At 61.1% G+C, this 14,305-nt stretch overlaps 1 long non-coding RNA gene across 2 annotated transcripts; it reads left to right on the forward strand.

Annotated features, from left to right (window-relative positions):
• The first annotated feature begins 8,801 nt into the window (after positions 1-8,801).
• LOC140605347 (uncharacterized) lies at positions 8,802-14,232 on the forward strand. 2 transcript variants are annotated; one of them, XR_012008078.1, is made up of 2 exons: positions 8,802-10,377; positions 10,896-14,232. It is a non-coding gene; the product is annotated as an uncharacterized lncRNA (long non-coding RNA). The 2 variants fall into 2 exon arrangements; XR_012008077.1 differs by having other exon boundaries at positions 10,902-13,737.
• The last annotated feature ends 73 nt before the right edge of the window (positions 14,233-14,305 follow it).

Consider the following 14,305-nt stretch of genomic DNA (forward strand, 5'->3'; position numbering starts at 1 on the left):
CGGCAAGTCCTAGGGTCCCCAGAGCTGTGCGCCACTAGCCCTGGACCATGACCGCACCCACGTGGGAAGTTCAGTGTGGGCGTCCCCACAACCAAATGTGCATTTCTTCTAAATCCCAATGTGGCAGGTGACTTTTACCAAATGGGGTGTAGTCGGCTCCACCGGCCTATCCTCCTCAAGTCAGGCCTGCCCTCCTTCCCGGGCAGCAAAAGCATTTTACAAAACGAAGAGTCTGGAGTTTGCCCAACGCGATACTACACAAACGCCTCCTCATCGAAGCTGCCAGGGCCCTGGTTTGTAGCCCCAGGTGGCCATGGGGGGGGCGGGGGGGCTCCAGGGAGCAGGGCCCTGGGGGGCGGCAGGAGGTCCAAGGCCTCGGGGACGCAAGGCTGAATACACACCCTCCGCCTGTGCAGACCGCAGAGCCCCCTGAGGAGGATGGGTCACCGAGCAGGTGCCGATGGGGTGGGCAGCCCACAGCCCCAGGGCAGCAGGGGTCTGGGAATGCAGCCCCACGTGAACCCCTGGCCACCCCTGCTCCCAGATCATCACAAGGGCACCTTGGCTGACAGCCTTTCTCGTTAACCTGGAAACCCCCCCAACTTTGAACTTTCCTAAAGTGGCGCGTGAGCCTCAAAGAGCTTCCGACAGGAGCAGGCTGGACAGGGAGATCCCGTTAATCCTCAGACACAAATGCCCTGAGGTACTGTGTGCACAACTGGGGACGTCTGTGGGGAATATGGGAACACCTGTGAGGAGTACTGGGGACCCCCGTGACAAGTACTATGGACCCCTATGAGGAAGGAGTACTGAGGACCCCATGAGGAGTACTGGGGAGCCCATGAGGAGTACTGAGGACCCCATGAGGAGTACTGGGGAGCCCATGAGGAGTACTGAGGACCCCATGAGGAGTACTGGGGAGCCCATGAGGAGTACTGAGGACCCCATGAGGAGTACTGGGGAGCCCATGAGGAGTACTGAGGACCCCATGAGGAGTCCTGGGGTTCCTATGAGGAGTACTGAGGACCCCATGAGGAGTACTGAGGACCCCCATGAGGAGTACTGGGGACCCCATGAGGAGTACTGGGGATCCTATAAGGAGTACTGAGGACCCCATGAGGAGTCCTGGGGATCCTATGAGTACTGAGGACCCCATGAGGAGTACTGAGGACCCCCATGAGGAGTACTGGGGACCCCATGAGGAGTACTGGGGAGCCCATGAGGAGTACTGAGGACCCCCATGGGGAGTACTGAGGACCCCATGAGGAGTCCTGGGGATCCTATGAGGAGTACTGAGGACCCCATGAGGAGTACTGGGGAGCCCATGAGGAGTACTGAGGACCCCCTGAGGAGTACTGAGGACCCCATGAGGAGTACTGGGGATCCCATGAGGAGTACTGAGGACCCCATGAGGAGTACTGAGAACCCCATGGGGAGTACTGGGGAGTACTGAGGACCCCCACAAGTACTGGAAGTTGAGCTGCAGGATAATTTCTGCCAGGGGTGGAGAGGTTCCAGAAGCCTCCACAGGACTGGCTCCTTCGTATCAGGACCAGGACGCACAATCTGGCCTGACCGCACTTGTGCACGCGGAGTCGGAGCTCTTCCTTCGCAGCAGTGTCACGCGCAGGCAGCTCTGTTCTTGGGACCCTGCCCCCCAATTACCCCCGCAGCTCGCTAACACTCTGCCTTGCTCCTCGAGCCACCGAGACACCTGTCCCCCCCCTCCATCCCCCCCGCTGTCGGCTGTTCTGATGGCCACACACAGACGCCTTTGCTCCGACGCCCGGCAGTCCAGTCTTATTAACCAAGGCCTTCCAAGAGCTCCTCGATGCCCCAAAATAGGATTTCCGTTCCCTGGGCCGCCGGAAGCCTTGCCGGCGTGGGAGCCCCCGGGGTGCAGGCCGCCCGCACTCATGCCTCTGGTCTGCACCCCGGCTTCCCACAGCAGATTCGGGCTTTGCAAGTGAACCGGGCCTCAGGGACGCAGCACCAGGCTGAAAGCAAGTGTGATCCGCTCCTGCCGGACTAGGCAGGCTTTCCCGGGCTGCACGGGCCATGCCTACATCTTCTGGAAGCAAAGCTCGAGCTCCCCAGACACGTGGGGGTGGCTGCTCTCAGGACGTACCTGGTCCCAGGACGCCAGTGGGGGCGGGTTCTCCAGAACCTGGGCTTCTTCCCCAAATGTCAATGCACCTGGAGGATGGCTCACCTTCGCGGGGCTCGTAAAAGGCACAGGATTAGCGTGGAGCTCTAGGGAAAAAGGGAAAAATAAGGCCTGAAGACCAGGAGAGAGGGGATCCTAGGAGCCGTGAGCAGAAGTCCACCCAGGTGAACAGCCCTCCCGGGCGGGTCACGGCGCCGGTGCCCGTGGGACCCGCCTCTGAGAGGGCCGTGTCTGCGCCTGGTGTGGCTTTTGACTCACTAGTGAGGTGTCTCGGAGATAAGTCCGCGCTAGGCGATGCCGGGAGCCCCGAGGACGGAGCCCACGCTCCCACCTGGCCCGGAGGGCTGTCCTCCCTCTTCCGGGGCTTCTCCATCAGGAACATGGGACACAAAGCGGGGGAGCCCCAGCCCTAAAGTCTGGGCGAGGATTTGCTGGGCAAACGTGAAGACCAATAAGATGCGCCAAAGTCTCAAAGCCAGGACGTTCCCACACAAAGCCTCCCTCCGGAGGCCCCCGCCCCGCCCCCGGCACGGCCAGGCCAGCTTCCACCTGCCTCGGCTGATGGGGGTTAGACGGAACATGCATCCGAAGGAAAGCCACAGGCCGCAAAGGGGACCCTCCGCCACGTCGGCAAACCAGGGCTCCGCACGTAAACTGACCATCTTCCAGCCTCGCCCAGAAACCCCCAGTGAGGAATTTCTGGGTGAGCATCAGTGACGGACTCTGTTTCCCCCCGAAAGGGAGGTGGGGAGACCCACTAGTGAGACCTCTGCTCTTCCCCTCAGGGAAGGTGACCTTGCCTGGAACAAGCCTTTCTTTTCTCTTCCTATAATTTCCGTGTCCTGCCTTCCTGTAAAAATCTTCCATTTTGCGCAACTCCCGAGAGCGTAACTCTACCTGCCGAAGCATGAATTGAACTTACTCAGTGGATTTTTTTTTAAGTGATCTCTACGCCCAACATAGGGCTCGAACTCACAACCCCGATACCAAGAGTCGCCGCTCCACTGACCGAGACAGCCAGGCGCCCTGGAAGTTTGATTTTTTTTTTTTTTTAAGATTTTATTTATTTATTCCTGAGAGGCAGAAACACAGGCAGAGGGAGAAGCAGGCTCCCTGCGGGGAGCCCGACGCGGGACTCGATTCCGGGACCCCGAGGTCACGCCCTGCGCCGAAGGCAGCCGCTCAACAACCAAGCCACCCAGGCATCCCTGGAAGTTTGATTTTTAAGAATTGCACACGGTTTAAAGCCGTAGAAGCTGGTGCCGGTTCGAGGGTGTTTGTGATGCCCTTTTCTCTAGTCCTGGAGATGCTGGTAAAGGTGCGGCCCCCGGGCAGGTCCCCAGGGCGGTGCCCAGATGCACAGGTAGGAAGAGGCGGTGCTCTAGTTGGATTCCCTCGGGCTCCTCCCATACCCAGCTCTGCTCCAGGGGCTGCCGCAGCCTCTCCTGGAGGCCAGAAGCCAGGATCCCCAGGACTAGCACCGCCCAGCCCGTGACACTGGCCTCCGCCTCCCCCAACCCAGGACAACGTCCAGCCTGATTTAAATATTTTGAGTCAACACCACTGGATTCGAATCATGCCAATAAAAGGTGACCCAAATTAACCCACAACCATGTTCCCGAGGGTCCTTTAAAATAATGCTGTGAGTGTGGCAACCTGCCACCCATGGAGCAATATGCCAACCTGGGTATGAGGTGACTCCCCAACTAATATGTCCCCGGAAATGTCTGCGAATGAGCTAGGGTGATAAAGCGACTTCTGTTCTCTGAAAGCAAGCGAGTCCCAGAGTTGCTGCGCTCAGGCTATGAGAAGGAAACGCAGTGGAAATGTCCCGGGCAGCAAAAATTATATGAAAAAATCTTGAAGACACGTGGTCACAGAATCACATCAACAGAAATCGCTAGGGGAGAAATGGGCTGGATGAGGGACATCATTCCCCATGACCTTCACAGAGGAATGGGAGCGCTGCTTTGGCCTTGGGTTCAGTCCAGATGCAGAACCCACCCCACACGTGCGCCTCCTGGCGTCTGCAGGCCGGGTGCACCGGGTGGGTGGGAGCCGGGTGGGAGCTCAGATACGCCTCCCCTGCAAAGGAACACTGGAAATTAAGCAACCCTGTGGGATTTCTATTTTCTAGGATCAATAATGGACATCCCTTCCTGCGTTGGTGCAAGGAAACCTCAGCCCTGTGGCCGTGAAGCAGCCCCCGTAACCTGGGCACCCTGTCTCCTAGCTCCGGGGTGGCCCCCAGACTCGGGGGTTCTCAAGGTGCAGCCCCTGCACAAGCAGCAGCCCCCAGGGCCCCTGAGGCATAATGGCTGGGGCGGCCCCAGGATCTCAGTGAGCCCCCGGGGGGCCGATACCCTGGAGTGAGGAGACTCCAGGAGGGGTGGTGGGAAGGCTCTGGGCCACACGGGGCTTCCAAAGCCGAAAGCCTCGCTGACGGGCAAGCCTGGGGCCAGCTGCCGAGTGTTTTCATTCCCTGCCCTCACCTGGCCACAGGGTTAGGATGGCCCCTCTGGAGGTGGCGCCACCGGGCCCTCGGGGGCCAGCTGTCTTCCCAGGCCCTCAAGGAGCACCCCGCCCGAGGCCGAAGCCCCTGCGTCCCTGGCTCCTGCAGGGTGGGAGTCGGCCACGGGTGCCGCAGGAAGTCCCATGGTTTTAGTCACAGCCACCCTAGGCCCACTCTTCCCTCCGGGTCTGTGTGCCCCGCATCCAGTAGACAAGCACGTCGGGGCCACACACGGACGTAAGCACGGGGCCAGTTCTCAAATCATGACTTGAAACGGATTCCTCGTCTGACTGTTAAGTAAGCTCTCTGGCTTCATTCAGCTCGGGGAGCAGAGCAGGTCAGGCTCGCGCCCCCCTCCCCGTCATGCCCCCGTCCCCCGGCCACGTTCACCTCTCCGGGGACCTGACCCACGGGGAAGGGAAAGGCCGGACCAGCAGCGACGCGGTGCCAGGGGTCTTTCCCGTGTGCCCCCACCGCGGAGCAGGGCGGGGGCAGTGCAGCTACGCCCCAGGCCAGGTCAGGGAGACGGGGGAGAACAAGCAGCTTGGCCTGGCTTGACCTTGAAGGTGATGTTTCCAGCGCCAACCGTCCACGGCGCCTTCCCACATTCCCCGAGGGCGCCCACCGAGCTCAGGACGTGGCTCTGGGGCCCTGCGTACAGCGGTGGTACGTGACCCTCGGGGCTCTCTGGGCCCACCGACCTCTGCTCTGCTGCCCAGTGGGGGCTGGGGGAGGCACTGGTCACCCCCCTACACGCTCTGGCCTCTCGGGGCCAGGGGCACCCACGCCTGTGTCCAGGGGGCCGCCAGCCACCCAGAAAGATCCATGTGCAGTGACTCAAATAGGCCTGAACCGAGGTGTGGAGTCCGGGTCTTGAGCAGACGAGGGGCGCCCTTCAGGGTACCAGGCTGCGGTGTGTCCGGCGGGTGTGAACTGCGCCCCGAGGCTGGGCTCGCCTCCCCGCGAGGATGCACGCACACACGCAGGCTCGCCAGCGGGTCTCCTACCTCCGGGTGTGCCTGTGAGGCCGGGCAGCCTCCTGCTGAGAGAGACGCGGTCTTCTCAAAACTGTCTTCTGGAGGCGAGGGCGCAGCCGGGGCCGCCCGGGGCCGCCGAGCACCCTCTGCAGAACGGGGGCTGACGGGGGGACAGTCTGGGCTGGGGCCTCTGCCAGCCGCCCCGTGAGCCATCCCAGCGTCTCCCTCCCAGCCTCAGCCTCACGGGCTCCCACAGGCCAGGGCCATGAGGAGTGAAAGCACGGGCAAGAGACCAGCTGGAATCGCACACATCACAGGGCACAGCTACAGGCATTTCTGCAGGGCCAGGGGCAGGTCACATGGGCAAGGCCCCTGGGACCCCAGGCCTGCCCCCACCCGAGGCCAGAGCCAAGAGCTGCGCCTGGACGACGTGTGACGGCAGCAGCCCTCCTGAGCAGTGCTCTCAGGGTGCAGACCACGCAGGTGCAGGTGCCCGACGAGGCAAAAACCCTTTCTACAACAAACAATGGGGTGGGGTGTAGAGAGGATGATGTAAACGTGGGAGAGACTCACCCGGCCCGGGGGCCCCCACCTGGCTCTGGCCACGCTCCCAGAAGATGTGTTCCTGAAGCTGCCCCCCACTCCCCGTGGGACGGCACTGCTCACACTCCAGGGAGGGACAGGGTTCCTGTGCACCCGGGGGTGCCGACGGGCACCTCAGTATTTCCAGCACCAAGAACGAGACTTTCCTCTCCAGGGCCAGGTGGGCCCAGCTGAGCCCAGGAAGGACCCCGATGCTCCCCCACACTTGCCGGCACCTTCTTCTTTCCCTGAGACTGGGGGACGCAGAGCACTGGAGGGACTCAGGACACCCTCCTCAGGGCCACGGCTTCATGGTAGGTGGTATGGGGGGCACTACCTGGGGCTCAGCCCCATCAAGGGAAACCTGCACCTAAGTCGCTAAGACCCCCATGTGAACAGACCCATCAGGGGGAGGGCGGGGACCCCCATGTGAACAGACGCACCAGGGGGAGGGTGGGGACCCCCATGTGAACAGACGCACCAGGGGGAGGGTAGGGACCCCCATGTGAACAGATGCACCAGGGGGAGGGTGGGGACCTGCCATGTGAAGAGACCCACCAGGGGAGGGCAGGAACCGACCCCTCATGTGAACAGATTCATCAGGGGGGGAGGCAGGGACCCCCCATGTGAACAGACCCAGCAGGGGAGGGCGGGGACCCCCATGTGAACATATGCATCAGGGGGAAGCAGGGACCTCCCATGTGAACAGACCCAGCAGGGGAGGGCGGGGACCCCCATGTGAACATATGCATCAGGGGGAAGCAGGGACCTCCCATGTGAACAGACCCAGCAGGGGAGGGCGGGGACCCCCATGTGAACATATGCATCAGGGGGAAGCAGGGACCTCCCATGTGAACAGACCCAGCAGGGGAGGGTGGGGACCCCCATGTGAACATATGCATCAGGGGGAAGCAGGGACCTCCCATGTGAACAGACCCAGCAGGGGAGGGCGGGGACCCCCATGTGAACAGATGCATCGGGGGAGGGCGGGGACCCCCCATGTGAACAGACCCAGCAGGGGAGGGCGGGGACCCCCATGTGAACATATGCATCAGGGGGAAGCAGGGACCTCCCATGTGAACAGACCCACCAGGGTGAGGGTGGGGACCCCCATGTGAACAGATGCAGGGGAGGGCAGAGGAATCCCCCTGGCAGGCCTGGAGGGGGAGCTGTTCTGCCTTCTCTGTCCTGGGGCTTGTCCTTAGAGGCCACTGCCACCGTGTGCTCTGGGCATGTCCCCACTCAGGTCCTCCGGGGGCAGCAGCTCCCCCTGCGCCACCTCCCAGGTAAGGCTACGCAGCACAGACCCTCCGGGGACGCCTGGGCCTCTGTGGCTGTAAGGGGACCTCAGGTCCAGGGGGCTCAGACGTGTCCACACGCCGCGGGCTCACACAGGCACTTACGGAGCGCACGCGCACACACGCAGACACAGGCACTCCCGCCTCTGCATACTCGCAGACACGCCAGCACACACACTGAGGACAGGCACACAGTGGAAGGCCAGCTCGGCGCTGGGGTGGGCACAACAGCCAGGAGACCTCCCGTGCCTCCACGGACAGCCGCCGCGGCTGTGACTCCACTGCTTCGGACACAGGGCTCGGTACTGTGCCAAGGGGCCCTGCGTCGGTGGAATTTCTCACAAGATCCGGAGGTGTAGGTAAAAAGTGACGGTGACATCCCCAAGCCCTGTTTCCCATCCTTCTGGGGACAAAGAGGTGGTCCTGCAGAGTGACACAGGGACCACCAAGTGCCAACGGCAAGGCTCCGGGAGCTGATGGGAGCTATTTGGGATCAAAGCAGAGTGAGGTGATAACAGCCAGAAAACCAGGTGATGGCCGCAGCGGGCAGCGTGGGGACACAGCGAGGAACTGGCCCCCCGGAACCAGCTGCTCCCGTAAACAGGCGGTAACAAGACAGGCTCAGGGAGCCGAGGCCCAGCCTGCTCCTGGTGAGCTCCGGCTGAGGACAGGGATCCCGTTCACCCTCAAAGCGCCCTGGGGGGCGGCAGGTGCGACAGTGGGGTCACGTGCACTTTCCGGAGAGGCCAGGTGTGAGGAGGGGCAGGGGCGGCCTGTCCTGCACAGGCCCCTAGGACGCGGGGCACACGCAGGCCCCGGTGGCCACCTCCGCACACCTTGCTGACCCTGGGCCCGGGGCAGGGCGCGTGGACCGTGGAACTCCCAGGGCCGCGGGGCCCAGCACGACGCACACGGGTGTGCAGAGGGGCAACTGGAACGAGGCCTGCGCTCCTGCCCCACGCTCCACGGGGACCCTCGGCACCAGCCTGCCCTGTGCCCCCTGCACCCCTGCATGCCTCAGCTGCACACCCCCCTTCCCAGGGCTGGTCCGAGTCCTCCCAGGGCAAGTCTCTTTTTTTTTTCTTAATCTTTATCAGTTCCCTTAATTATGTCCACGTTCTAACTGAATTGGGATTTTACAAGAGTTAGTTTTACTCTGTTTCACCCAGGAGACTAGACCACTTGGGGTGAGCCCTGGGAGTAGACTGGGGGGGCTGCATGTCCTAGGGGGGTGCTGGGTGCCGCACGCTGTGGCAGGAGCTCGTTCCTGGGGTGGGGGGGCTCGGAGGACGACCCAGGAGCCCGCAGGTCCCACTGAGGCAGCGCTCTGAGCCTGTGATTTCCAGGTGCAGGTGAGTAAACAGACCCCAAGGCCCTGGGGGGTCAGGCCTCAGCCGGTGCTCAGCACACACGGGCCGCACTCGGCCTCCCAGCCCGCGGCTTCTCCCAGCAGGAAAGTGTGTACTTTCCACTCCACCAGTCACGGCCTTCACACGAGCTGTGCACACAGGAGGGATCCGCGGCAATCAAACACCCGCCGGGTGGACAAACAAAACCCCTCTCCAGAGCCCTACAGCTGCCTCTGCGACCCCTGGTCACCGTCCTGGCGAATGTGACGGCCCACTTCTGAGCCCCACCCCCACCCCGAGCTGGCGTGGCACCTGCAGTCAGGGCCATCTCCTCCCGTGGGGCCTCAGGGCCCCGGCTGACGCTGCAGGCACAGGACTAACCCAGCACACTGGGACACAGGAGGGGGCCAGCGGGGGCCCCGCACAGCAGCAGTGTCCCTGTGCTGTCCCTCGTGCCAGCTGTGGCCACCTGGGGCCCCTTGAGCCCATTCAGGTACGTGGATCCAGCACCTCCATCCTGTTAGCCACGTTTCCAGGGTCAGTGTGGGCCTGGGGCCACCACCGTGCCGCTCATGAGGACGCAGAGACGCCACAGAGGTGACAGTGTTGGAGGAGCTTCTCAGGCTGCTTTCCGTGCAGACGCTGTGGACGGAATCGGTTGGTGGTTCCCGTTGGTACTGCCACGGAGGCCCGTGGGGAGCCACCAGGAGTCCCCAGGACGGCTCCGCCCAGTCCTGGAGGCGTTTCCCACAGCTTCCCTGCGCCAGGACTGAGCCCCCAGGAGGGTCTTCTGGGACGCAAGGCACCTGAGGCAGCCGTCCAACCCTCCTTGGTTCTTGCCAAACTTCAATGAACAAAAGCCACCTCTTCAGACTTGTTTTTTAACCACAAACTCCGTGTTTCGGATCTAACGCCCGACGCACAGGGCAGCACGGTGCGCACACCTTCCAGCGGCGCGTGCATCAGTCACACGGAGGCAAACAGCCGGACACTGCGGGGTCACCTTCCTGGGCTGTTAGCACAGCCCTTGCTCCCCCGCACCCCACGGAGCTCAGCTGGGTGCACGCGCAGCAGGCCGGCACCCGCGTTCACACCGGACGCTCTACCGCGCCTTTCTGATCCCCAAGGTCCCCACGGCCTGGGCGCAGTGCCCGCCTGTGGGTGCCCCCTGCCGCACGAGCATCACAGCGGCGGGGGGCGGTAATTACACTGCAGCAAAGGTGAGGGAGGTGCGGAGATCCCGGGGGACGTGCACTCACCTTCGTTCCAGGTGTCCCCAGGAAGCGGCTGCAGCAAGCACAGCAGAGGCACTGCTTGCACGAGCACCCTCCAGCCCGGCTCCCCGCAGACGGCGCCCATGGGGCCTCTTGCTCACACCCCAAACCCTGGCACCTCCGATGGGCCTGCAGTGGCGACAGCCGTCCTGTCGCCTGTCCTGTGTCCCAGCGGGGGCAGCGAGCCCGGCCCTTAGCACCTTGCCAACCAGCCAATCGTGAGTGTGTTGGGTGGGGGAGCTCAGGTCTCACCCACCCATTCCCCCGCCCCTCCCTCTCCATCCCCCCACCTCCTCCCTCCCCCCCCAAGGCCTGGAGCAGCCTCCCCTCAAAGGCGCCTCCTACATGGTGGGAACACGCAGGGGCAAGTGTAGCTCCAGCCAGGGAGGTACCCTGGTAACGGGGAGTGACACGGGGCAGGCGCCCTGCACTCCCAGGGGAGGGCCAGCACGGGACACCTGCACGGGACACCTGCACGGCCCTCTGCCAGCTACTCCTGCTGCTGGAGGAGCAACCGTCCCAACACTCACTGTCTCAGCTTCAGGGAAGTTGAGTGTCCACAGATGAGCATTGAAACACCCTCATAGGGGACCATAAAGGATCCCAAACACCTGGGGTGCTCTGGCCACTTGGGCACAGGGCCTCCCTCCTGGTATCCTGATCCTTTCCTTCGCCTCCTCCTTCCCCGCCCCCCTCCATCCCCCCCCCCCCAATCTTCTCCTCTCCTTCTGCAAAGTTACAGGGAGCAATCCCACCAGCAGGACACAGATCATCACAGAAGTCATCATTCAGCCCTGAAGACTCCAGTGATCACTTTGATTTTTCTCTTAAAAATACATCACAAGCAGGAAATCATAAGTACTTTTGCCTAATCCTGTTCCAAGGCAGTCTTGGAAGGGTGGGGTCTATCGGGTCCAGAACACACGCTGGCCCACAGGAGCAGCGCAGGACCATGGGGGCACCCGCCCGGCTCTCGCCTTCTTCCTTTGTCCTTTTGCCTCAAGTGGTCTCCCCCTTAAATCCACACCAAGCAAAACTCATGACGTAGTTAAATGATAAACCATGACCCAGAAATAAGATCTTCGGAAGCTGTTGCCACTTGCGGCCGCCGAGATCAAGTGATGTCAGCCTCACACCACGTGTGCTGGAGGCGGGCCGGGGACAAGGAGAGCCACTGCCGACTCTATGCAGGGAGGTCCCGTGTCCCTAGAGGCAGAGGAGCCACCAAACACCCCAAGTCACCCGGATTGTGACCCTCTGGAGACCCGTCCAGGCCTGGGGGAGCCACTCCCCGGGGGCTCTTCCGCCAGGGGCTGGAGGTCAGCAGGGGGCACAGCCCCCCACCTCCTCACAGGTCTGCCCCCAGGAGGGGACGCCCCAGGCCCCGTCCCGGCCCTCAGTCTCCCCGCCCATCCTGCTCCTCCGACTCACACAGCAAGCAGTCCCTGAGGACAGAGGTGTTCTGGTCACCTGTGCTGGGGCGCAGGGCTGTAGTCACGGCGTGCGGGAAGCACGGGCAGGCCCTCCTGGGGGGCCGCTGGCAGGCACCCTAGGACCAGACCCAGGGCTGGTTCCTACCCGGCTGGCCAAGCGCCTGAGGGCTGTGCTCCCTCTGACCCCACAGCAGTGGCCTCCGAGATGCTAAGCCCAGGGCTACACCCAGCACAGGGGTGCAAAGCCGGGGTCTCCCCGGGCCTCCCGGGGTCTCTGCTGGAACCGGGGCTCAGTCAGTGGGGATCAGGGCCCCCCGTCCCCATGCTCCCAGGGGTCATCATCTGCTCATCGGGGACGGGAGGCCCTGCAGCCTGGGCCCCACCACAGGCCCGCCCACCTTCAAGGGCGGGAAGCAATCATTCTGCGCTGTGCCGCTACCTGATGCACAAGTCCGCGTGGCCTCCTGGACCTCAACATGACGAGTCAGAATTTACTTTTCTATCCAGAAAGTACACGCGTGAAGGTAAAAAGTCTAAAGGCCTATGGTGAGCAAACGGCCAGAGATGATGGACTGCATTCCAATAATACATACTACTCAGTCCCTTAAAAAATAATTTATTTTTTCATTACAAAACCGACTAGAAGAGTTTTAGAAAATACTTAAGTTTACAAAGACCAAAATGAAACATTCACAAGTCATCAGGTTTAAGTGCTGCTGCATATTTTTCCAACCTTTTTCTTTTCTTTTAAAGATTTCATCTATTCATGAGAGACACAGAGAGAGAGGCAGAGACACAGGTGAGGGAGAAGCAGGCTCCCTGTGCGGAGCCCGACGTGGGACTCGATCCCTGGACCCCGGGGTCACGGCCTGGGCTGAGGGCAGGCGCTCCACCACGGAGCCCCTGGGCGTCCCCCAACCTTTTTCTGACACCCACACGTACGTGGCTATTCTCAGACCTGGAGTCCGGTCATACCACCTGTAGCTATGATCATAAACACTGCACCATGTCAGTATGTTGTTTCTGTAACGTTACTTTGAGAGCAGAAAACACTGTCGAGCCATAGGTTATTTAACAGATCCCCTATGAATTCATATTTAGGATATTTCAGGGATTTTGGTACAACAATACAGAACACCTTTAATTATCTGTGTAAATCCCTATAATAAAAAGTATTGGGTCAAAGGGCAGACAGCCCTTTCTAAGGCTTTTCCACACGTAAAAACCCAACCAGAGCCCAGCAGTGGCTGCAGGGTTAATGTCTCTCCCGTATCCCATCCTGACCCACATCCTAGCTCAGGGTTCACGTGGAGAAGCCAAAAAACCCAGCAGAGCTCAGGCTTCCTTTCAGATCTCCCATCGGGACCCCCATAAAAGGCCACGATTCCAAGCGCAGCTCTGCCCTTCTGCCATCCACCGAGAACTGGAAGGCCGCTCGGCACCTGGCCAGCCCCACACGACGGAAGCCGCAGAGCGAGTCTCCCGGGTGCAGGACGTGACTGAGGGGCTCAGCACTGGGACAGACGAGTCTCAAAATATGTTAACTGTTCAAGTTATGTTCACGTTTCTAACCTGAGCTAACGGAACTGCAGTGGTTACTGCTCAGCACAGCAGCTTGCTGGTTTCCCTAAGCACCCGTGGGAGAGAAAGCCGTCCTCAGTCAAGGCTCTGAGACCCAGGGAAGCACGAAGCAGGGCGTCCTGCCGAGCGGAAGACAAAGACCCCCGCGTCCTGACCCCCGGAGACAGCCTGGGTGGCCTTGCCCACACGGAGACTTGGGCCAGCCCCGAAACCATCAACACAACTCTACACGCAGAAAGAAATCACCTGTGGGTTTACAGCACTTTAGAACCTGCGTGCAAAGCTACTTGACCACAGCAGAGTTAAAATGAAGACGCTCTTCCCAGACTCGTGAAGTGACTGGTGGACACGGAGCCTGAAACGTGTAGGATTCGTTACTCTGGACGCACAGCGAAGCCTGGAGAGAGGGCCACCGATCACGCGTCAGAGGCCTGGATTCGAGTGCCATCCCTGCCACCAGCTCGGCGTGCCTGGGTGCACTGCAAGATCCACTCTGACAAAGGATCTCAGGCGTCTGTGCCGCTCCAGCCTGGACAGGCCCTCCAGCAACACCGGATGCCCAAAGGTGGGATGCAAAAATACACACGCCGGACGCCGGAGGAGCTGAGGCGCGGTGGCCACAGGGGGCGGCCAGGAGCCACTGCGCCACCACCTCGTGCTACAAACCAGTACTGTACACTCACTCTGTGCGAAACATCATTTGGATAATCAGCAGTGACCAACTTCCCAGGTCGGTAACTATCACAGCAAAAAAAAGGTTTATGAACTATCTTCAGGCTGCTTCACTGAACATCATGATTTCCAAGTCTTACTGCAGCAAGGAGAGAAGAGAGAAGAGACACTTGAAAACTGGAACGATATGAGCTTTAAAGAGTTGCTTGAGGGCAGGCAGCCCTGGTGGCTCAGCGGTTTGGCGCCACCTGCAGCCCGTGGTGTGATCCTGGAGACCCGGGATCGAGCCCCACGTCAGGTTCCCTGCATGGTCCCTCTGCCTGGGTCTCTGCCTCTCTCTCTCTCTCTGAATAAATAAATAAATAATCTTTAAAAAAAAAAAAAAAAGAGTTGCTTTAACAAATGCTACGTCCCACGCGAACGCTCACTGACAAGCATCAGAAACAGCACTCGCGACCCT

This window comes from Canis lupus, chromosome 15 (genome assembly GCF_048164855.1).
Source record: "Canis lupus baileyi chromosome 15, mCanLup2.hap1, whole genome shotgun sequence".
Lineage (NCBI taxonomy): Eukaryota > Metazoa > Chordata > Mammalia > Carnivora > Canidae > Canis > Canis lupus.